Here is a 23,020-nt window from a genome sequence, read left to right on the forward strand (position 1 = left end):
CCAGGCCCGCTCAGACAGGGACACGTCTGAAGTCAGAGCTTTCCTGATGTGGATGCGACATTAATTTCAATGAGAAATCCTGCATAAGAAATTTACAACTTATGTATAGAAGCCAGTATTCTTTCTGTTAAGAGTATTTACAAGAATAACCATGTTTGAAGCCTATACAATGTTAACTCTTCAGAACAAATTTGACATGGTTTTCTTTCTTTTTTTTATTTTTGAGACAGAGTCTCACTTTGTTGCCCAGGCCAGAGTGAGTGCCGTGGCGTCAGCCTAGCTCACAGCAACCTCAAACTCCTGGGTTCAAGCAATCCTCCTCCCTCAGCCTCCCGAGTAGCTGGGACTATAGGCATGTGTCACCATGCCCGGCTGATTTTTTCTATATATATTAGTTGGCCAATTAATTTCTTTCTATTTATAGTAGAGACGGGATCTCGCTCTTGCTCCGGCTGGTTTTGAACTCCTGACCTCGAGCAATCCGCCCACCTCGGCCTCCCAGAGTGCTAGGATTACAATTTGACATGGTTTTCAAAAGGCACTGGGAATGACAAGGTGTAGTATTGGAGGATGAAAGGTTGGTGGTTAAAAATGGTTTTCTTTTGCGTAGAGTACTTCATTCTTGTCTGTCTTGCTTGAAAACCCTGGTGAATTACTTTGCAAGGGAAAGAAAAGAGTGAAGAGTATGAGGAATTTGAAGCACCTGAGTCAGGAGGCGAGGCATGGGTGTCTGGATCTGGTGCCATTTCTGACGGCATCCCAGGAAAGGCCCGAATGCTCCATCAGATGTTGCGTTGGAGCCTGGGGGTCTCTCCACCTTGTACCACCAGGACAGTGAGTTACCATGTCACTACGCGGTCACCTTAGCTGAAGGTGTGTTAACTCACAAAACTGCTCTGGATGTCTCAGGATTTGTGAACAGCTAGAACATAAACAACCAGAACATAAACAACCAACCTTTCCTCATGTAAATCAGTATGTTTGTCGGTCCTATTATTTAACTAAATCAGAAACATGGATGGCATTTTTTCTCAAACAATGCTAGAGAAGCAAAAAACACAACCTTATTTATCATCTCATATGATATTATTTTGGAATTTTTGAAAACATGCCTTTTGTGTTATTCCTTCCAAATCAGTATACCTTATACACTTGTTTTATTTAATAACAATATCAAGATTAATCAGCATAATATTCTCTTCTATGCTATAATTTCACTTTACCAGTGTAACTTTGAGTATCTGTCTTAAAGATCTTTTCCGTAAATCTGCCAAAATTTGTTCTTCACAATAATATTATCATAGTGAAAAAGTGTAAACAATCTAGTTGCCTAACAACAGGGGAATGTCACATCTATACAATGCAATATTATGAAATGTACCCCTACAGAATAACAATTGCTCCTTTTTATTCTATAGGGGTACAATTTTAACGATATGAGAAATATTTATGGTATAAGTTTATGTGAAAAAAGTAGAATAAAAACTTCTACATAAAGTGCAGTCTCAACTAGCAAGTATCTCTGGATGGTGAGATTAGGGACAATTTTTACTGTAACTATACTTTTGTATATTTTTAAAGGTTTCTGCAATGAGTTTAGATTACTAAAATCATAAGAAAAATGTTTTGTTTTTTAAATATCCACCCAAACCCAGAACAATGAAGCAATTTTGATAGTTATCCTTTACTTCTCTACCATATATATTCAAACTTATTGAAATGGATTTATGTGTTGAGAGTGATTAAGCATAAATCTGACTACAGCACTGTCAACACAGCAGTTAAATCTGCTATAAAAGTGTAAGGTAATTGGCTTACATATAGAGAATTACTCAGTCAAGCATAATTTCAGAAATGGTCAAAAATTTTGACTATATTTTAAATGGAACACATATGCAAGTCTGTGTGAAGCAGTTAAGATAATGAAATCTAAGAAGTGTTCTTAATATAAATCTGCCTGTAGTTCAATATCTCAACCATCATTTGAAAATACGTCCTCACATTACTCCTGGTTATTAAAAATTTTAGTCTTGTGAATTCTAATATGCTTAATTGACTTTTGAGAGACCTTTATGATTTAATAAACTAAAGAGGCCTGATAAAAACCAATGTAAATTCAAGCTATCAGAAATGAGATGAGAGATTTACTCAGAAACAGTACGTATTGAAATAAAGTCTGTTAGAGGAACAGCAAACAATGTTTGTTTTCCTCCTGCAAAGGGGAAAGTCATTATATATTGTTGAGTCATAGATCATAAAACTTAGGAGCTGGAAAACACCTTGCAGATACTCTCATCCTGTGGGTGCAACCTGGGTGCCTGCAGGTTTAGAGACTATGTGTGTTTTGTTTACTCAGAGATTGTTTATGTTTTCACTTCAGGCGCCATTTAAAATCTAGAGATTAACCTACAAATCCAGGCCTGACTGCTCTGGCCCAGCCTTCTTGGTCCCTGAAACAGAGGGTGCAGCCCCTGGGCTTTGCATCCCTCTGTAACTCTCCCGGCAGAGCTCGCATTCACTTACCCAGGTGGTTAGGAGTCTGGTCTCCATAGCCCAAGACAGAGTTTGTAACTCCTGCCCGGATCCAGCTCTTTGCCCTTTTCTCTGTCTCCAACTACACCCCTTCTCCCTTCCTGAAATACACTCACATTTGTGCTCCTTCCTGCCTCCTGGCCTCAGCTCAGTGATTTCCCCATCAGCTGCGCACCCTGTTTCTACCCCACCTACTTAATTCTTGCTCATTCTTGTAAGTTCAGCTCACCAAAGAAGCCTTTCTTTAGCCCTTTGCCCAGATCCACTTTCTGAGTTAGTCCAATAGCACTGTCTTCTCTTGTATTATAATGAAAAATAAATGATAAAGTAAATGGGTTACTATCTACCTTTCCTGTTAGAATGGAAGCTCTAAAAAGATAGGGATCACGTCTTGTGTGGTACCTGCACATAGTAAGCAATCAATCCATATTTACTGAATGAATGCACTCTTGTATAGAAGTGGTGAGGAGCAGATGGCAGAAGGTTAAGGAAGCCTGGGACAGAAGCCACAGGCAGGGAAGGACTACCAGAATGGCAGAGCCCCCAGCTCTTAGGACCCTTTACAAATAGCATGCTGTTTTTCCAATCCCCCTGTGTCTGGATTAGCCAGTCATCGTTGGGCCCCATGTTTTGCTTTTCTCCTTGCGTGATAACTGCTGGGACCATGAGCTCATGTGTGCCCAGCACAGGACCAGAGCCCAGACTCGCAGAATCTCAGTTCCTTTTCCCCAAACCTCACCTCTTTTAGGTCACCTTTGATGACCTTAAGAAGAATCAACTAGCACGACAAAGAGTTATCTGCCTAATAAAGCCACGACCAAATTCTAGACAGTGGCTTTCTCATTTCAAGTATTACTTCATTTAGGGAAACCCAAAACATCTGAAATGCCTGGGAGAGGATAGCAATGATTTCTATCAATTTCTGCAGTAAATATCCACCTTCTGTATTTTACTGCTTATACAAAAGTCCTTGAAACTCCATAAATATTCTATATAAAAATTCATTTTAATATTGTCTTCATAATCATGTAAGGCTGAGAAACATACACGTTTCATGAGTGTCTATGTTTGAGAAGAAATATCAATTTTTTTAAACATCTAGGGTGCAATTATGAAAAAATAAGAAAAAGTTGGTTCCCAACTAATATCCTAGCACAAAAGAAAGTCAAAATGGAATAAAAATTTAAATAGAACAACAATGACAACAAACAACTAAATAAACCTAGAAGTAAAGGAAAGAGAGATTTGATTAAATAAAAAATTAAAGAATTTCTATAAAGAAATAAAATACCATAAATAAGGCTAAAACATTAAAAACTAGGGAAAATTTTTGTGACTCATATGACAAAGGGCAAATTTTCTTAATTTACAAAGTTCTCTTGAAAAGCAACCAGAGTATGATAGAAAGGAAAGTAACAGGTAATTCACAGAAAAGAAATTATGAATAGCAATACATATGTAAAATATTCTCAAACAAATAGAAATTAGAGATTGAGATATTCCTTTGGAAAATATAAAAACTTTAACAATGCCTAGTATTCAAGAGGGTATGAAGAAACAAGCACATTCACACACTTTTGGTGGGTACATAAATTTATACATTTTGGGGGAGGACAATTTGGCAATTGATGAAATGTATAGATAAAAACTTTAAAAACTTAAAAAAAGGTATATTCACATATACTTTTATCAATTAATTCTACTTCTAGACATTTCCTTGACAAGTATACTCACAACCAGGCACAGAAGTGAATGTAAAACCATTCACTGTAGAATAATTTATAATAGCAAAAAATTGGGAAAAAGTCAAAGGTTCACCTTTGGAGGATTAGTTAACAAATTAGGCAACCTATAAACTTAAGCTAGAAAATAAATACCATTTGGCCATTAAAAATAATGAGATATGTCTTGACTTGAAAATATATCCACAATATGTTGTTAAATGGAAAAAATAGATTAGTATATTTAAAATATGATTTAACTTACATAAAGAAAATGAGTAGACATGAATTTTTTAATATACATAGAAAATACGTGGGAGACCATAAACCAAACCAGAAGCTACCTCTGCAATATGGTACTGATAGAAGAAACAGCGACCTTTACTTTCAATTCATATAGTTTTGTATTTTAAAAGAATCATGACTTATCCCTTTCCCCCAGAAAACTACCCTGTATAAATAAAAAGTTGACAACAATGACAACGACAACAAAAGGAATTTAAGTCATAGGCTACTAAAGAGCAGGGATATTGTACTATTCATTAAACAATTTAATTCAACATTTTTGAATGATCACAAATTCTCAGTAACTGTGCTGGGAATTTTGCATAACAAAAAAGTGAACTATGGCCCCACTGCCATAGAGCTCACTGCTTAGTATTAACAGCTGCATGTTCCTCTAATCAATACTAATATTAGCAAGTACAATAATAAGGGAGCCCACCAAGCACTATGGTGGCACAAAGAATGAAGTAATAAACTCCACTTGGGAAAATCAGAGTTTCACATAGAAAATGTTTTCCCTGAATCATAAAAGAAGAATATTTGTTCTAGGACTTGATTTTACCCTACTCACACTCTAATAAGTTGCCCTGATACTGTCTCATAGATGCTGGCAGAAGACATGAGAATCCTGGGTCAGAAACAAAGAACTTCATTGCCCACTGCATGAGTATCAGCATGTGCATCAGTTTCCCTCATCTCCCAGTTCACTGGAGCAATGACACGGGTCTAGATGTGCAGCTGAGGAATGTTGAACTTGGGGAACCTACTGTTTTATAACAAGCAATAAGCAAGCCTGCTTATTGTCCCAGAGAGAGACATTACCTTATCTCTGAAGGTTGCTCACTGCAACACAACCCTGAGACACAGTTCAGGTAAAGAGTGGTCAGGACCTTACATTCTGGGTATACCCAGCAAAATGTATAGAGCACAGGAAACTGATAGATGAGTATCTCCCAACAGAGAGTCAGTAGGAAAAGGCCTCTCTCTCAAAGGGGTAGGCCATGTGACACTGGCCCTACAGGAGGATGAAGCAAAAGTGGGGAAGGAGGCAGCATAGCAAGGGATGGACCTGAGAAAGGAACGAAGGACCACATACATTCTGACATTCTCAGAAGGCTCAACTTTGCCCATTATAGATTGGGAAGCCATCAAAGGTTTTTGTTTTATTTGATTGAATTACATAAGATTACTGTTTTTGTAGGTCAGAGTCAGTTGAATAATGGCAATTTCATATCTCTAAACCTAATAAATTTCCCTAATGTAGTGTGGAAGATGAATGAGGAAGAGAGGAGAGGCCAAGACTAGTCATCTCTTTATCTCTATGTTTAGCATAGTGATGCCTGATGAATATTTTGGTGACTCAATAATGTCCACTGAATCTGAATGTATGAATGAAAATAGAGGATTGTTTTCTAAAAACAGAAGATTGTTTTCTGAAAAACAGGGATATTGTGGCAAGGTTTCAGTTCTCTTGAGGGTCATTAAAGCCATGAAGATAAAATCTGGAAGTACACAGTTTATATTATTTCAGATTCATTGAATCACTCCATGAAATAAATGCCAGGCTTTTGCAAACCAAGACTCTAGAGAGTTTGTCAAGTACAATGGCTGGGCCTGTGAAATTTATATTCCAGCTACTTCTAGTGATATAATCTTTTAGTGCCACAATTTATTCATCTGTAAAATGAGGATAATTTACCCTTCTCTTTGGGTTATGAGGATTCCATGAAATAAACTATGTAATGCAGTTAGAACAGTGTTTGGGATTATTAATATGCTGTTATTATCAATGAAGATTGGTTGAGACTCCTGAGAAACAAAGGTTGCCCCAAAGACCCAGCAGAAGGCCCATGGAAATGGGTTCACAATCTTATATCATTTGGAAAGTGAGAGTAGCACAGAGAATTAAGGGTTAGATTTTTTGTAGAGGTAGATGTATCTTGCTCTTAAATGAAATTGATGAGACCAGGAAGTATTATCAAATAGGAAGAAAAAGAGAAGTCAGAGTTTCAGTATGGCTGCCAAGCTCTGTGAGTGTATAATTGACCCTTGAGCAATCCAGGGGTTAGGGGTGCCAACCCCCATACTCCTCCCATGCATAGTCAAAAATCCAAGTATAACTTTTGATTCCCTGAAAACTTAACTACTAATAGCTCACTGTTAGCCAGAAGCCTTACTAATAACAGTTGATTAACACATATTTTGAATGTTGTATGTTTTAATATTATATACTATAACTCTTACAACAAAGTAAGCAGGACAAAAGAAAATGTTATTAAGAAAATAATTAGGAAGAAAAAACATGTTTACCATTCATTAAGTAGAAGTGGATCATCATAAAGTTCTTCATTCTCATGTCTTCACGTTGAACAGGCTGAGGAAGAGGAGGAGGAGGAAGAGAAGGTCTTGCTGTTTCAGGGGTGGAAGAGAATCCACGTATAAGTGGACCCACATAGTTTAAACCTGTGTTGTTTGAGGGCCAACTGCACAGATTTCATCTGTTTCTGAGGTTTCTTGGGGATCTTCCCATCTTGGAGGGGTTGGGTGGTCAGTAACTGCAACTTGGCTGGGATCCCTTCTGGGCTCTCAGGGCAAATTGGAAAGCACACATTTTTCACATTTTAGACTCATGACAAAATTATGTTATTTTTCATGTTCAGAACAAACCAGCATTAATCTTTTAAGATCAAACCAACTCAATCAAACTGAAGTGGAAGTTTAGGGGTGCGCTGGGCCACCAATTTAGATAACTCAGGCTGCAGCATTTTCTATTGCCTGAATTATGCAGCAGTGTGCATAGGCAGCCCTAAATTTGTCAGCTGTCACCTAATCCTTCACTTGGCTTTGTCTATGTGGTATTTGTTCCTTGTTGATTGATTATATTCTTTCGTTTTATGGTTTATTTTATAAGATTATTGCTTAATATTTGCATTTGCCAATCAGCTTCAACACTTCAGATCATCCCTTGTCAACCCAACATATTTATTCAATTTGCCCCTTTCTGGGATGAATATTCAGTTATGCTCTGCTGCCTACACACTTAACCATTTTACCTTGTAGTTATTCCTTGCTCCTCCCTGGTGATGGTCATTGTACTTCCCAATTCACTTCATACACTTCCCAGGGTTGGTCTGAAGGTTCAGCTTAAACATCTTTCTTTCTCTGCGCAACAGAGTTTGTACATACATGCATTCTTAATTTGTGTTTTTTTGGGAGAAGGGTTAAGGGATAAAACCCAGCCCCACCAAAGTAAATGTACCAACAAATCTGATGGCCACAGTATGCTTCTCCTGCTCACTGCATTTTTGGTGCATGAACAGGGAAGAGCAGCAAATTGCAGATTCCTTTACAACTAGATGAAAATGGAGTTCTTTGTGCCGAGTAAAAACAAAGAGCACAACCCAAGGCAGGTCAGGAAGAGGCAATTTCAGAGCTACAGAAATTCTAGCTGTGGCCAAAAGAGATGATTTCTAAGGCTTAGCATTGTTATTGGCCTCTCGCAATGTTAATAGCACGCTTAAAAGCCAATACCCAGAAAGGGGGTAATGTCACTTTAACCAAAGGAGTAAGAAGGCTCACAGGCTTAGCGCTGGCCAAGTGTAAAGTAGAAAGCCTAGCAAAAAAATAATTGAAGCCCCTGCGAAATATTTCAATTTTTTTATTGATTGAAGGCAATTATCCCTTAATTGCATATTTAAATGAGGTATTAGGAGGTTTAACTAAGCAATGCCTCTTAATTGCTGCTGCACACTAGGTGTCACAGATTGTGTTTATTTCATATGTTAATTAAAGAGAAAGGGGTATTTTATTTTATTGACTACAAGGTTCTCTAAGGCTGTGTTGTTTAGGACAAAGTACGTCTCAGGTGTTTATCGCACGCTGGGTATTAATATCATCATTAGCGAGAGGTTAAAGTTTTTTAATGAAGAGGTGCGTCTCCATTTTATGTGTTTTCAGCCACATAGGCATCTCTAAGATGGGGGAGGGAGGAAAGCCCCAAATCCCACGGAAACAATTATCTTTATGAAAGAAATATTGAGCCCCTTCCTCAAGAATAATCAAGCCAAGTGCAAGTTCTGATATGAACAGGAGAAACAACACCAAATTATTAAAGAATTAGGATTGTTACATGAAGCCCGCATCGCCTGTGGGTGCTATGTTTGTATTATGAGCAGCAGTGGCCCATGTATTAATTTGCAAGTTGCTGCATGATTCTGCGATAGCAAAGGGCATGACTGCATGTTAACAGCAGAGTAGGTAGAGATCTTTTATAAAAACCCACATTTCCCCTTGAAACAATATACGAGATTCTTAGTGAGAAAGGTGATTGTTGGCCTGAGCATTTGGGTGAGGTTTAATGTCCTACAGTCATGAGTGAGGCAGTAAGAGAGGGTGAAGCATCAGTTTCTAGCTTGCTTTCCTTCTTCGTGGTATAATGCAATGATCATAATTTTAAAACATAAGGTTGATGTTTACAACTGTCTTAGACGGACCCATCTGCCTCCTCGGAAGGTAAAGAGAATGCAAAATGCATCAGGCAAAAGTGGGTGGATGGAGGGCTGTTAGGAGTCCCTTTAAACTTTAAAATCTATTAAGGTAAGAGTAAGAATTCATAGCAAATGATAGCAAAAATATCATTCCATTGATTTTTTTTTCCTCCCTATCTCAGAACAACAGATCCAAGGGAGGACTATTTAATATTTCTATTGCCTATTCATTTATGCATTCAGCTGAGAAATATTTATTGACTCTCTTCCTAGAGAGTGGTCAGATTGGGAGTATAATGATGAGTGAGCTACACAGCACCCCTGCTTTTGTGGAGCTTATAGTTTATCAGAGGACAGGAACATGAAACAAATAGCCACACAGATCACTCATTTGTCCCCAATGGTGAAGGTTCAATAAAGAATCTATAAAGAAGTTCTATAAAGAATCTACTGGAAATGTTGACCGTCTGGAGGGGTGGATGGGTAAGAAGTGATAGCCCTATGTTTAGGCTGAGGCTTAAAGAACTTGAGGCTGTGGGTGGCTTATTAGGACATTCTGACTCCATTTTTGAATCAAGTTATTCCCTTCAAAAAAAACCTCAATGACAACTATAAAATATATTATTTATTGGCTTTTGTATAGATTTTCATGATTTTCCTCAATCTGTAGAAATAACGTTATATCGTTTATTGAAATGCTTTGATATCTATCTGAATCTAGAAATGATACAAATTAATCAGAAGTTATTTTCTACATTTTATGTAGGCTATAGATGTTGTTTGTGTGTTTCTCTCCTAAATAGTCTCAGAACACAAGATTCAAGCAGTTGAAAAGGTTTAAGCAGTTGAAGAGGGAGAATTCTGTAGGAGAAAACTCCTGTCTTGCTTTTAAGAAAAATTTTTGGACTGGTAATATGCTTTGTGTTGTGAAGGATAGTTCCAATTTACAGGCTCATGAGCTTATGAGTGGAATTTGCTTCAATCCTTATCTTTATGTTACAGCAATGGCACCCACACATGATAAGTCTTCACTGGCAGAATTTTGAAAAAGTAATTCCAGTGCAGTGAATATAAAAAAGTGCTATCAAGGAAAAATATTTTTTCTTCTTTGGAATAGAAACCATTATTTAAGCTGTTAGATGCCTCAGGGTTCTATTCGTACAAAATCCATCCCTGCAGTTGAAGCATATTCTTTTCTAAAGATTTTATATATGTGTGTATGTTTGTGTGTGTGTGTTTTATGAATATGTGTGTGTAGGTATGTATATTTCTGTGACTGAAACTGTTGCTTCTCCAAATATACATAAAAAAGAGATAATCATTTTATTTCAGCACAGGTCTTGGAGGGGCCATAGATTCTCAAATAAAAATAACAATAATAATTTTCTGGTTATTGTGAAGTGGACTGCTTGGTGCTCAAAGACTAATTTTGGGTTGAGCAGCTGGAAGAGACTCTATGCAGATTTTTTACCCCAGTAGAATGCTATTAATACATGTCCACAAAGAATAAACTGCAGCTCAGAAGGAAACCATAGAGCAAAATCTGGCAATCTCTTTTGCTTTATAAACAACAAGAATGAATGGTTTGGTGATTTATTTATTTATTTTAAAAAAGGAAAAACAACTCAGATAGGTCTTTTCAACTAAAATGGATCATCCGTTAGATGGTAAGAAACAGATCAATATCAAAGCTTTCTAACTTCAGCTTTGGTCATAGATACAGGTTTTATTAAACTGTATACGATTATACGATTTAGAGAGCTTTTATATAAAAACAATACATAACTATTGTACTTTTCCCAAATGTATAAAATCATTTTTGATTTGGTTCGCACATTGCTGGGGACCCTCCCAGGGCCTTGGACAAAGGAAGTGAGGGGCCCTGAAGCTGAACCTTATTGCTTTGATGGCAAAGCCACCTCTGTCCTGCTTATTTCTGTACACAAATGTTCCCTCATGTGTTTAGCATAGGTTTAAATTTAGGTTTAAGAAAGTTTCTTAGGGAAATGAAGATGCTAAAAGTATGTGCTACAGGAGATTAGAATAATACAATACTGAGTGGACCCAAGTCTTGGAAAGTGACCTTTCAGTGTTTACTAAAGCATCTATATTGTAGCTCAGAATGTCAATAACATTAGTGATATAACAGTTATTGATTCAAATCCAAATGATGAACAAATCCTACATTTTAAGACGTTCTACATAATAAGTAGAGGGGGGAAAAAAGACCTTTTGAATACATGGTACTTTGTATATGCCATCCTAAAAGCATCTCAGATATTGCCAACTGTCTTTTTGGCAGTTTTGGCAACTGAATAAACCCAAACTAAGCTTAGGTACAACTGGCTGCACAATATATGATCTCAAGGATCTTCTTTAGAGAGAGCTGGAAACTCATCCCTGGGTTGGCAGGACAATGGGAAGGTGGCATATTCATAGAAGAGTGCCAAAAATGCTAACCCACACATAGGCAATCTGGAAAAGACGTTCTAGGGTGTGTGGTCCCTGAAGTTGGTAAGGCTATAAGGATGCTCAGTTGTCAACTATTAGGGCCATGAGGCAATGGATAGGTAATCAACTTGCTTTATAATGTCAGAACTTCCATTTTTTCTTTTTTTTTTTTTTTTCAGACAGAGTCTCACTCTGTTGCCTGGGCTAGGGTGCCGTGGCGTCAGCCTACTCACAGCAACCTCAAACTCCTGGGCTCAAGCAATCCTTCTGCCTCAGCCTCCCAAGTAGCTGGGAATACAGGCATGTGTCACCATGCCCGGCTAATTTTTTCTATATATTTTTATTTGGCCAATTAATTTCTTTCTATTTTCAGTAGAGACGGTGTCTCGCTCTTGCTCAGGCTGGCTTCGAACTCCTGACCTTGAGCGATCCTCCTGCCAAGACCTCCCAGAGTGCTAGGATTACAGGCATGAACCACCACGCCTGGCCAGAACTTCCATTCTTAAGGGCAAGGACATGCCCTAAGCTAAAAAGTTCGATTTTCCATCTAAGACTTTCATGGCCCTATGAATGAATAAAAACATGCATTCATCTACTGGGAATACAGTTGTAAGCAAAACAGACGAGGTTCCCGCCTCTATGCATCAAATATAAACACTAACGTGTATTGAGTAATAAGCTGTGATACATGCCATAAAGGAAAAGTGTCAGGTGCTATGAGAGTATTTAACAGGGAAACCTAATTAAATCTGGGTGGTTTTAGGATTTTTGTGTTTGTGATGGGCCCTTTAAGTTCCATTTCTTAGTATCTTCCCCCTCGAGCGATCAAAAAAAGGTATCAGATGAGAGATCCCCAAGGTCTTGCTCAACTTATGCCCTGAGAGCACAGGTATACTTAGAGACTTGAGCTAGAAATGTCTTGGGAATTCAGGCTTTTATAGAGATTCTGAGCAGTTTGAGGTTAGCTGCTTCAGAACTACTGTAGGCTAGCTGTTTGGGAGCTTTGCAAGAGAAAGGAGATCGGCGGCAGTTAGAGGAATTGACCCCAGGGGACAAGGCATTGTTCTGGAAGTTGGGTATTTCCAGTGAAAACAGGTGTGTGCAGAGAATGCCCGTTAGAGAAATACATCTTCTCAATACTTTCTCTCCTCTGAAGAGTTTCAGCTAGCAATTGGGGCCATGATCTGGATAGTCTGAGTGAGTTTTATTTTGTTTTGTTTTGTTTTTTTTCCTCTGTAGACATTAGCTCTCTGAAAGTAAGCTCTGAGAATAAGAAGTAGAAAAACCGTGGCCGCTGAAAGTGAATTGCTTTGGGGCTTTGAGCCGTTCACACTCATTTAAATGAGTTTCTGTCCGTTTTGAAGCTCTGTCATCCACAGTGTGTTGGCTTTTGTCCCCAGAGGGGTGAGATGGCAGCCACAGAGCCAGGCACCACTCCTCAAGCAACAGGAGCAGAAGGCTGGTGAAAGGCATCTCATTAGAATGTGGGCTCCTTGCGGGCAGGGCTTTGAAGCTCTGGTTCTTTGCTATGTTCTCTGTGCCTTGAACAGTCCCTGGCACATGGTGGGTGCTTAATATTTATTTGTTCAATGAATGGTCGAATGGATAGATTACTCTTTGGTTTGGCGCTATTTCATTTTGAAACTAAACTTTTGGAACTTAAAGGTTTGCAGCCCTTGTTGGCCAAGAGCAGTAGAGTGATTCTAATGATGTAGTCAACGTCCAGCTCTGGGATAAATGCCTTTATCAGCCATGTAATAGGAACCTTATCGCCCACAATACCCGCCACTTCCTGAGTCTTTTATGAATGGTTGTTTATTTCAGAAAGTGTTAGATAAGCAAAGGAAGGATACATATATATATCAATAATTAACAATAATAATATGCTGAATGTCAACTAAAGGCGAGTGATAAAGACAGAGAAAAAATAGTGTTCTAAAATGTAGTCCCTTATAAGAAGTTCTGGGGAATGAGCTGGAAATGTTAATCAAATGTCTGGCTTGATTAATTAAATTAGCGTTGGTGGTTAAGAACATAAAACCTGTTTTAAGAGACCAGAGGGTCCAAAGAATCTTTAAGATGTTGTGGAGACCAGAGGTGGAGGGTTAAATTGCATATCCAGTTATATGCAATATTATATATAATATCTAGTCATGTTGCATTTTAAATTTGCGGTTTCTAAATTTACATTTGCATTTTTAAATGGAATGGTTACTTGGCTTTCATATTGTGATTTTTAAGCATTTTATGAGAGCACTGGAATGCTCTTCCTCTGTGTGCAGATGAAATTGGCCATCTTTCATTCACTGAAAAGAAATATTGATATTTAATTTGTATTAATAAATTTTGTATTAATATTAATCAAATACCTAATTTTTTAAAAGATGTTGAATAATTAGGGAAATGCAAATCAAACCCACTATGAAATAGCATGTTACACCCACTAGGATGGCTAAAATCAAAAAGAGCAAATGAGCCGAGAGTGGTGGCTCACGCCTGTAATCCTAGCACTCTGGGAGGCCAAGGTGGGTGGATCGCAAAGGTCAGGAGTTCAAAACCAGCCTAAGCAAGAGTGAGACCCCATCTCTACTAAAAGTAGAAAGAAATTAACTGACCAACTAAAAATATATATACAAAAAATCAGCCGGGCATGGTGGCACATGCCTGTAGTCCCAGCTACTTGGGAGGCTGAGGCAGGAGGATCGCTTGAGCCCAGAAGTTTGAGGTTGCTGTGAGCTAGGCTGACACCACAGCACTCTAATCTGGGCAACAGAATGAGACTCTGACTCAAATAAAAAAAGGGGTAAATATTGGCAAGGATGTGAAGTAATTGGTGCCATCAGATATTTCTGCTAGTGGGAATGTAAAATAGTGCAGCCATTTTGGAAAACAGTTTGGCACTTATTTAAAATATTTAAACGTAGAGTTACCATGTGACCCAGTAATTCCACTTCTACTCAAAAAAATGCAAACCTATATCCATGCAGAATTGTGTACTCGAAAGTTTATAGCAGCACTATCCACAAAAGCCCAAAAGTGAAAAGAACCCAAATTTCCATCAACTGATGAATGGATAAATCAAATGTGGTATATCCATACAATGGAATATTATTTGTCCATAAAAAGGAATGAAGTATTGATGTGTGCTACACCATGGATAAACTTTGAAACTAAAAAAAAGCAATCACAAAATGCCACATATTCTGTGATTTCATTTATATGAAATGTTCAGAATTGTCAAATCCATATAGATAGAGAGAAGGTTAGAGGTTGTGAGAGGCTGGGGGTGATGGGAAATGGGGAGTGACTGATGATAGGTGTGGGTTTCTCTTTCATATGATGGAAATGTGCTATCATTAGTTATCAGTGAGGGTTACATAACTCTGAATGTACGAAAAAGCATTAGAGTATGTACTTTCAAGAATTAATTTTATAGTTATGTGAATTATATCTCAGTAAAACTGTTATAAAAATGATGTTGATAATTCTTAACGATTTCTAGAGTGTGAGCTGGCTTTAAGTTGGATAAAGGCTTTAAGTTGAATAAAAAGGATTTGGGAGACTTGTCACCCCACTTTTCTCCTGATTTCCTCCCTAGTGCCTCACTCCTTAGCTTTGCTGTTCACACCCAAGAGGTGAAGGAGATAGAGGATGAGAAAATGAAGAAAGGAGGAGAAAATATGGTACAGTTCTGGAGAATGTCTCTGCGCTTCAGAATAAAGTGGCTGAATTTATATAACAGCAATAAAGAATTCGAAGCATTATTTCTACTATACTGAAAACCTGAATGTGGTGGCTTCCTTTAGCATGGATAAAAATCCCATAACAAAAAATATAAAAGGAAAACAATTATGCTTGAGTGATATTTAACATATGATGTTATAGTACCACTTACATATAATTTATAAATAAATACATGTGCCAGGGTTCCATGCTTACATACTTTTTCTTCATAAAAGGTGCACAATCAAAAAAGTTAAGAGGAAAGTTTAGAGACTACTAGCTTAATCCATGTCACTGTAGGGAATAGTAGCCTTTCAAGCCTAAGGGCAGAAACTTCACAGGCGGGCAGCCCAAGTTCAAATCCAGCCTATGCTCTTTAACTTTAAATCACTTGCTTACTTAAGTGTATTAGTCAGCGCGAATCAGGAGACTGCCAGGTAGTTCAACAGAGGGAATTTAATGTGGGGAATTAAGTGCAAAGGTGTTGGAAGGGCTAAAACAATAAATAGGAAATAGTGAGGCAGCACCAAGATTTACAACACCAGGAAGCTGCTACCTCTGCAGGTACTAGAGGAGCAACAGGAGGAGAGATGGTGTTAACAGGGACCAGGATCCAGGGGGAGTGAGGACTCAGAGAGGGAGGGGTTGTCCAGCAAGAGCTGGAACCACTGAGAAGCAGCCCCTTTGGGAGACGGAGCTGCCAAGGCGGGGGAGGTAAAACAATTAAGGAGTCATGGAACCCTGACTCCTCCCTGGCTGCTGCCCCCGTGTCCTGCCAGTGTCTAGCGTTGGCTGTCAGCGCCCAGAAGCCCCTGGCCCAGGCTGGGAAGCTGAGTTTACTGGGCTTAGTCTCCCTACAAAACCAATCAGAGTGCATGAATGAACACGTGAGGTTTCCTCCTCTCTAAGAGGGATAATAAACAGCGGACTTCATAGGATTATTCTGGGGACCAAATGAGATCATGAGAAACCCATAGTATAGTCTGGCACACTGTTAAGTGCTCAACAAGTATTAGCTAATATTTCACAGTGAAACTTAAATAAGGACACTAGGCATGCTGGAAATCGCCATACTTGGCATTCTAAAATATCAGTTCATTATGAGAAATATTAGTGACAAAATAGTTAGTTTAGTGTGATTCTTTTATAATAATCATATTGGAACAATACCGATATTATAGATTAATGGTGCAATAATGGCAAAACAGGACGACCAACGCTTAGGCAAGCAAGTGGTATAGTGAAGAGAGGAGACTGCAGAGCCAGCAGACCCGGTGTCCATCTCAGCTCATTGGTAGCTGTTTGACCTTGGACTCCAGCCCTCAGAGGCTTCTCCATGAAATCAGCAGCCTAGACTGGATGATCTCGTTCTCTCCCGACATTGCTGTTCTCTGACTCCAATTCACCATAAAGGGCTCTGATGTTTGCAGTTTTTTCAATGTACTTTCTCCTTTCTTTCCTCATTTTATACTTAACACACCCATGATGTGGAGGGCTGAGCACCACTCTGTTTCACAGGTGGGGAACCTGTGGGCTGGAGATAGAATGAGATTTCTCCAGATTACAAAACAACTCAGTGGCAGGAGCAGAACTGGACTTCAAACCTCTTCTGATTCTAGCACCTGAGGAGTTCGAATAGTTGTCAGAGGCTGAAGAAGAATGAGCCATGCTCCAGTGAAGTTGGACTACCTTTTACCCATGTGACCAAATCCATAGTCCATCTGCATGTTATGTTACAATTCAGATCCTTGCGCTATTTTAAATCAGCATTTAACAATGATACTGTAGTTATTCAGCCCATATTGAGGTTATACACTTCATTGCTTCATTGCTGTTGCTGTTAAATGCCTTCCTAAAAGAAATATAGGGCAGAGGGCAGAGGCCATTATTAAAGTCCTTAATGAGAAAGACATTACTGTCCTGTTTTTTTCTTCTATTATTGTTTTTCATTCACTTAAGGGCAGATTTCATTGTAAAATTGTTCAAGATGGCTTTCTTTTTCATGACAAAAGATCAGGAAATGGAATTCTTTATACTTATATACAAGTCAAATAGAGCATATGCAAGCAATCTAACATTCAAAGACAATACAATAGCATATCAATTGTATCAAACTTAAAGTAGTTAGAATCAATTTAATTCATGTCCAATCCAGTAAAAACAAATTGCTTATCCAATAGCAAATAATTTAGATTCTGAAGTGAAAAGTTCACCCCATCTGCTTGTTAACTGCCTTCAGACTTGATGTTGATTATTATGATCATTGGTAAGACATGATCAATGCACTGTGTTCAATCCTGTGCAGTAGACCCCATGTGCCAGTCCCAGAACAAAAGTCAGAACAAAAGTCAGAAAGGATGAGCTATCACTTACACCCTTGGACTTTCATTCTTTTCAGGCTAGTTCTCATTAAAAGATAAACTAAGACACATTAAAACTTTAAAGAGTTTATTTGAGCAGATAGCAATTCACGAACCAGGTTGCTCCAGACTGTAAGCAGTTGGAAGTTCAACTGAATAGGCACAGGGATGACTTTTGTAGGGTGAACATGGAAGCAAGGCAAAGAATTCATTCCAGTGGAAAGTCCCAAGTTAGGGGCTGGTTGGTGGTTTCTGATTGGCCTAGAGTATGCTGACACTGAGTTGCGTTTTGGTTTGCTTACGTAGGAACCCAGGGCTCTGGAGCTGCCTCAGTCTAATGGACTCCAAAACAATTATTTATTTTCTTTAAGAGAGATAGGCTATGTTTGTTTTGCAGCAGTAGATTCAAGGAAAATATTCTTTCATGTTTATTGCTAATGAATGCAACTGATATTACCTTATATATTAAGCATCCCACACAATAAGCATCCCACACAATAATTACTTGATTTGGGTAAATTAAACATATTCAATTAAACATATTCAAGTTATGAATATTCAAGTTATGAATATGTTTGGGGTAAATTAAATATGATTATGATATGATATTAATATGATTTGGGTAAATGAAACATATCCAAGTATTCAAGTTCTAATTGAATGGATGATCAATTAATATTATCAATTAATATTATTAATATTATTTTTATACAAATGTAAAAGTTGTATTATCTTGGTTTTATCTTGGTATCCCATTCTTTGGAAACATTCAGTATGGCCTTTTTTCCTCTCCTTTGTCTTCTTCCTTTCCTTTCCTTTTCATTTTCTTCCCTTTCCCTCTTCTTCATGCCAGCTGTTCCTTTCATTTCCCTTTTCTTCTGTCTCCTACCTTTTATCCTTTCCTTACTAACCCTAGAGTTATCTGTAATGTGTACCAGCCATTTCTTTTCTGAGTCTGATTTCTTATTGTTCTTACTGTTGAACGGTGAATTGGGAATGTGGTTTCTCAGGAACCATCCACACATTTGAAGTTGTTTTGGAGAACTGGAGTGGCTAAGTCCATGATATAGCCAATCCTATGGTCTCAGCCATTAAATCCTGATTACATAGGAGATGCTGGGCCTGGAGGGGAGGAGAGCAGGAAAAACAATGTGGAAAAGCAAACAGGAGGTGCTCTGTGGCAGGCAAAGGGCAAGAGATTGATCCTGCCTTCTGGAAACTTATCTCCGGGCAAATGCCACAAGATTAACAACTGGATATCACACAGAAATGGGGAAGAGACAAAATTCTTAAGAGGAAAGGCAGAGCTGGCCTATTAAACCCTGCCTAACCAGCTTCCATTCCTTTCGCTGTCCATCTCTTCAGTTTAGTTGAAGTTTTGCTCTCATCTAGCTTGTGAGAGCAAAATAAATCCTCATCTTTTTGTTATTGTTTTTTCTTCTTGCTTTGTAGGTGTTCCCTGGAGTAGAGAATATTAAAGTCTTGACCTGTGCTTTGGAAAAGAAATGCAGCCCTCAAATATCATAATTATATTGGAAAAAGAGAAATATTGAAAACAAACCACATGGGTAGAAGCTGTCCTGAGGGTGAGGCGCTCTCATAATGACTGCAGCTTTCAAGTCTGTGGCTGAGGTTACCGCGAATGGGGGTCGATGTAGCCACTGGGGGTCCCCCGTCTTTACTTGGGGATCACTACTGACTCACAATACCACTCAGAAAGATGTACTGAGTGGGGAGTTGGGACTTGGGAGCAGAGAAGATGCTGACTCTAAGAATGAGGTCTCTGACTTGGTCTAGGACATACATTTTAGGACAATTCCCTAGCAGTTATTTTCAGAGACCACCTTTAGAATGAAGGCTCAAGTGTGTGTGCACCATTATTGGCATGATGTAGGCTGTCGTCCCTGAGGCCATTTTTTTAATGACAGTGGTGGGTGAGGAGCTCTGGGGACAAGAACATCGTGGGGAAAGCAGGGAGTGACTCACTGTACCCCATCCTTCCAGCCATTCGCTTGCAGCTGGGTGGACTCTGTCCTCTCTTCTCTTTTAGCACCTCGGAACCTTCTGCAATGCATTCGAGCCATGCTCTCCCGTCTCCCCTCCGAGGAACCCTGCCCTTCTCTCACTAACGGCCATACTCAGCACCTCGTTTTTTTTCTTTATTCATTTTAAACTTTATGGCATTATTTGTTAATTTATTAATTGCTTCCTCTGACTTCAACTTCATTGTTATTAACTATTGTGCATTTTAATGGTATTTAGTTCCCTCATTGCTGGTATTTATTGCTTCGCTATCAATTCCCTATTCCCCGCTGTTGTTTTGCAATAGCATTATATATTATGATGTTTCTTCATTGCCTCTTCTCTCTGTCACAGCTGACTGCTCGTTTACCTCTCCCTCCATGGACTTCCTGACGTTCTCCCTCTCCGAGTTGCTCCGAATACTTTGTTGTAGCTGCCTCCATTCACCGCCCTTCCAATAAAATGTGCCATAGTCTTCGGTTCCCCTTTCCTTTTGCTGTCTTAGCTCTCTCTGTTGCCTTGGGGGGGCATTTTGTGGTGTGTTTATTCCCTAGACCACAGCCAGGGTCCCACTCCCTCCCGCTCTCCAGCCTTTCCGGTTCAATTCCACTCTCCTGCTCACCCTACCCTGCCACTCCCGATCCCAGGGCTGCCATTCTTGAGCTCTTCTTTCTGCTCCGGACTCCGATTTCAGCTCTGCTTTTTACCTCGCTGATTCCTGTTGCTTCCACGTTTTCTGAATTTATTGATCTTTTACAAGGTGAATCACCTAGCTTAGGCTTTTATTCTGAATACATGACGTTCCTTCTCCCCAAACAAAATCTACCCTATGTATATGTTTCGGCTAGAATTAATGCTTATTAATATTATTTCCTGTATATCAGGCCTGTGCTTAGGGAACTATTGTAAGAGACTTTACATGCAGTATCTCCTTTTATCTCAGCAAGAACAATAGCAGTTCTGTGAGGGTGATGTTACTCCTACTTTATAGATAGGGAACTGAGCCTGATTTGGTGACATCTTTGTCCTCTCTTAGATGGTAGCAAGTGGTGGGCTGAGATGTGTGTCAGGTCTGGCTCTGGGACACAAGTGGTGCCAATCCCACTGACAACAGCCATTGAGACTGAGTGCCCACAGTCTCCCCATTTCTTTGGCCTCCGTCTTTAGCAACACCCCCCTTTTCTAATAAAGGAGTTTAACCCTCATTTTCTATAGCAGTTTAGCTGGCATTTTCTCTCTTTACACCACTTTGTCAAGAATATTCCATCTGTTCTTTCCCGTCCTTGGGGAGGAGAACTGTCTGGCAGTAGACAATAGGTGCAGATGCAGGCAGGCAGGTGGGTAGGCAGGCGGCAGGTGGCCCAGGGAATCTGTCACTAAACAGCAGGAAGTCACAGGACTGGTGATCAAGCAAATCTCTGAATAGGCTCAGGGGTACAAGGACCCAGTCCCAGGGGATGTGGGGCATCAGGCAGGGAGCTAAAGCAGAAAGTCAGGCAGTGGAGAAAGTGTTGATCTAGTTTCTGGAACTAGGCATATGGTGTGTTGCACACAAAGAAAGAGACAAAGCCTAGGAATTAGGAAAAGGGTCCAAAGTCAGGCTGACTTCAGGTAGAGTTAGTGTTTGGGATGAGTTGCAGAGTAAGGGGAAGGTGTGATGTGATAAGGTCTTGAACAAGGGTACGGGGAAGGGAGAAATAGGTTTTGATATAAAAGATGCTATAAAGGAAGTGGGACGTTTGGCAGTGATTAAGAACACCTTAAATCATTCCCAAAGAATCCTTCTCCAATTGATTTATCTGAAGACCTATTAAAGGTGGTGATTTGGATCAATTCATACTCATATTCTCTTATTTTTATTTATTTATTTGTTTGTTTTATAGATAGGGCTTCGCTCTGTTGCCCAGGCTGGAGTACAATGGCATGATCATAGCTCACTGCAGTCTCAAACTCCTGGGCTCAAATGATCCTCTTGCCTTAGCCTCCTGAGTAGCTGGGATGACAGGTGCGAGCTACTGTGCCTGACCAGGATCAACCCATATTCTTGTTTGGAGTCATGCAATTAGTGTTAAGAGTAGTACTGTATTAACAGGTTAAATAACAAATAGCTTAGATGCTTATTTGCAGAAAAAAAATTTTTTTTTTTGCTTGATGAGGTAGGAATCATTTTTGCAGTAGTAGTGAAAAATTACATTGAGTGAATCATGTTTCTTGTGATCCCTCTTTGTCCAAGTGATGGCTGGAGTTAGTGGTTTAGCCTGTGGCCGTGAGACCAAAACCTTCTCTGATCTACCCACCTAGATAAGGTTTTTCCTATTTTGATTTGCCCTAGCACTTTGTTTCTCTAATACATTAAAAGTAAGCAGCAAATATCCATGGAAAATGGTTGCTGTCGGTTCCTGCATGCACCCTCTTTGATGGGCTGCTGCAGAGTTGGCTGGTGAGGGTGCCCCCAACCCCCATGCAGCATGTGGCCATAGGTCGACTGGGACAGGAGTATAAAGGGGATGTATTTTATAGTGCAAGTCCTGATCCTGCTCCTGCTCTTGCTCCAGAGCTCCCTGTGAGGTCAGATTTCCTCACACCCTTTCTCTGAAGATCCGTCCTGCCAGTGATGAACCACGAGCACTCAAATCCCTGTATCAGACCCTGCTTCAACTGCAGACATACACGTACAGAGCACAGATGTGATATGGATGCAAGAGTTGCTTATTGGTTGAGCGCAGTCACTCAAACCTGTAATCCTAGCACTCTAGGAGGCAGGGCAGGAGGATGGCTACAGGTCAGGAGTTTGAGACAAGCCTGAGCAAGAAAGAGACCCCATCTCTACTAAAAATAGAAAGAAATTAGCTGGACAACTAAAAATATATAAAAAAAATTAGCCGGACATGGTGGCACATGCCTGTAGTCCCAGCTACTCGGGAGGCTGAGGCAGCAGGATTGCTTGAGCCCAGTATTTCGAGGTTGCTGTGAGCTAGGCTGATGCCATGGTACTCTAGCCCAGGCAATAGAGTAAGACTCTGTCTCCAAAAAAAAAAAAAAAAGAGAGTTACCTCTCTGGAAACTCTGTTGTGTCCAAATGGGTGCCAATGTCACAAAAACTTGACTTTAAGCCACTGTGGTTTGATCTAGGGATCTATGGGTCCCTTCAGGAGGATGGGTTGAAATTCATTCTCTTTCCATTGCATAAGTCGAAGTTTTGAACAGCCTTGAAAAATGACAAGAGGAAGACTCACCAAGGGTGTTAATAATGAGATGATCAGAATAATAGCTACCATTATAGAGTAATGTGTGTGGTGCCAGGCAGTGTGCTATACAATTTATCTCCATAATCTCTTTCACTCCTAAAATAACTGCTGGGTACATGTGGATGGGACTTCTGCTGTCGACCCAGATGCCCAGCTTGCTTCTGCAATCACAGACCTGGAGCAGGCATCCA

This window comes from Microcebus murinus, chromosome 17, assembly GCF_040939455.1.
Source record: "Microcebus murinus isolate Inina chromosome 17, M.murinus_Inina_mat1.0, whole genome shotgun sequence".
Lineage (NCBI taxonomy): Eukaryota > Metazoa > Chordata > Mammalia > Primates > Cheirogaleidae > Microcebus > Microcebus murinus.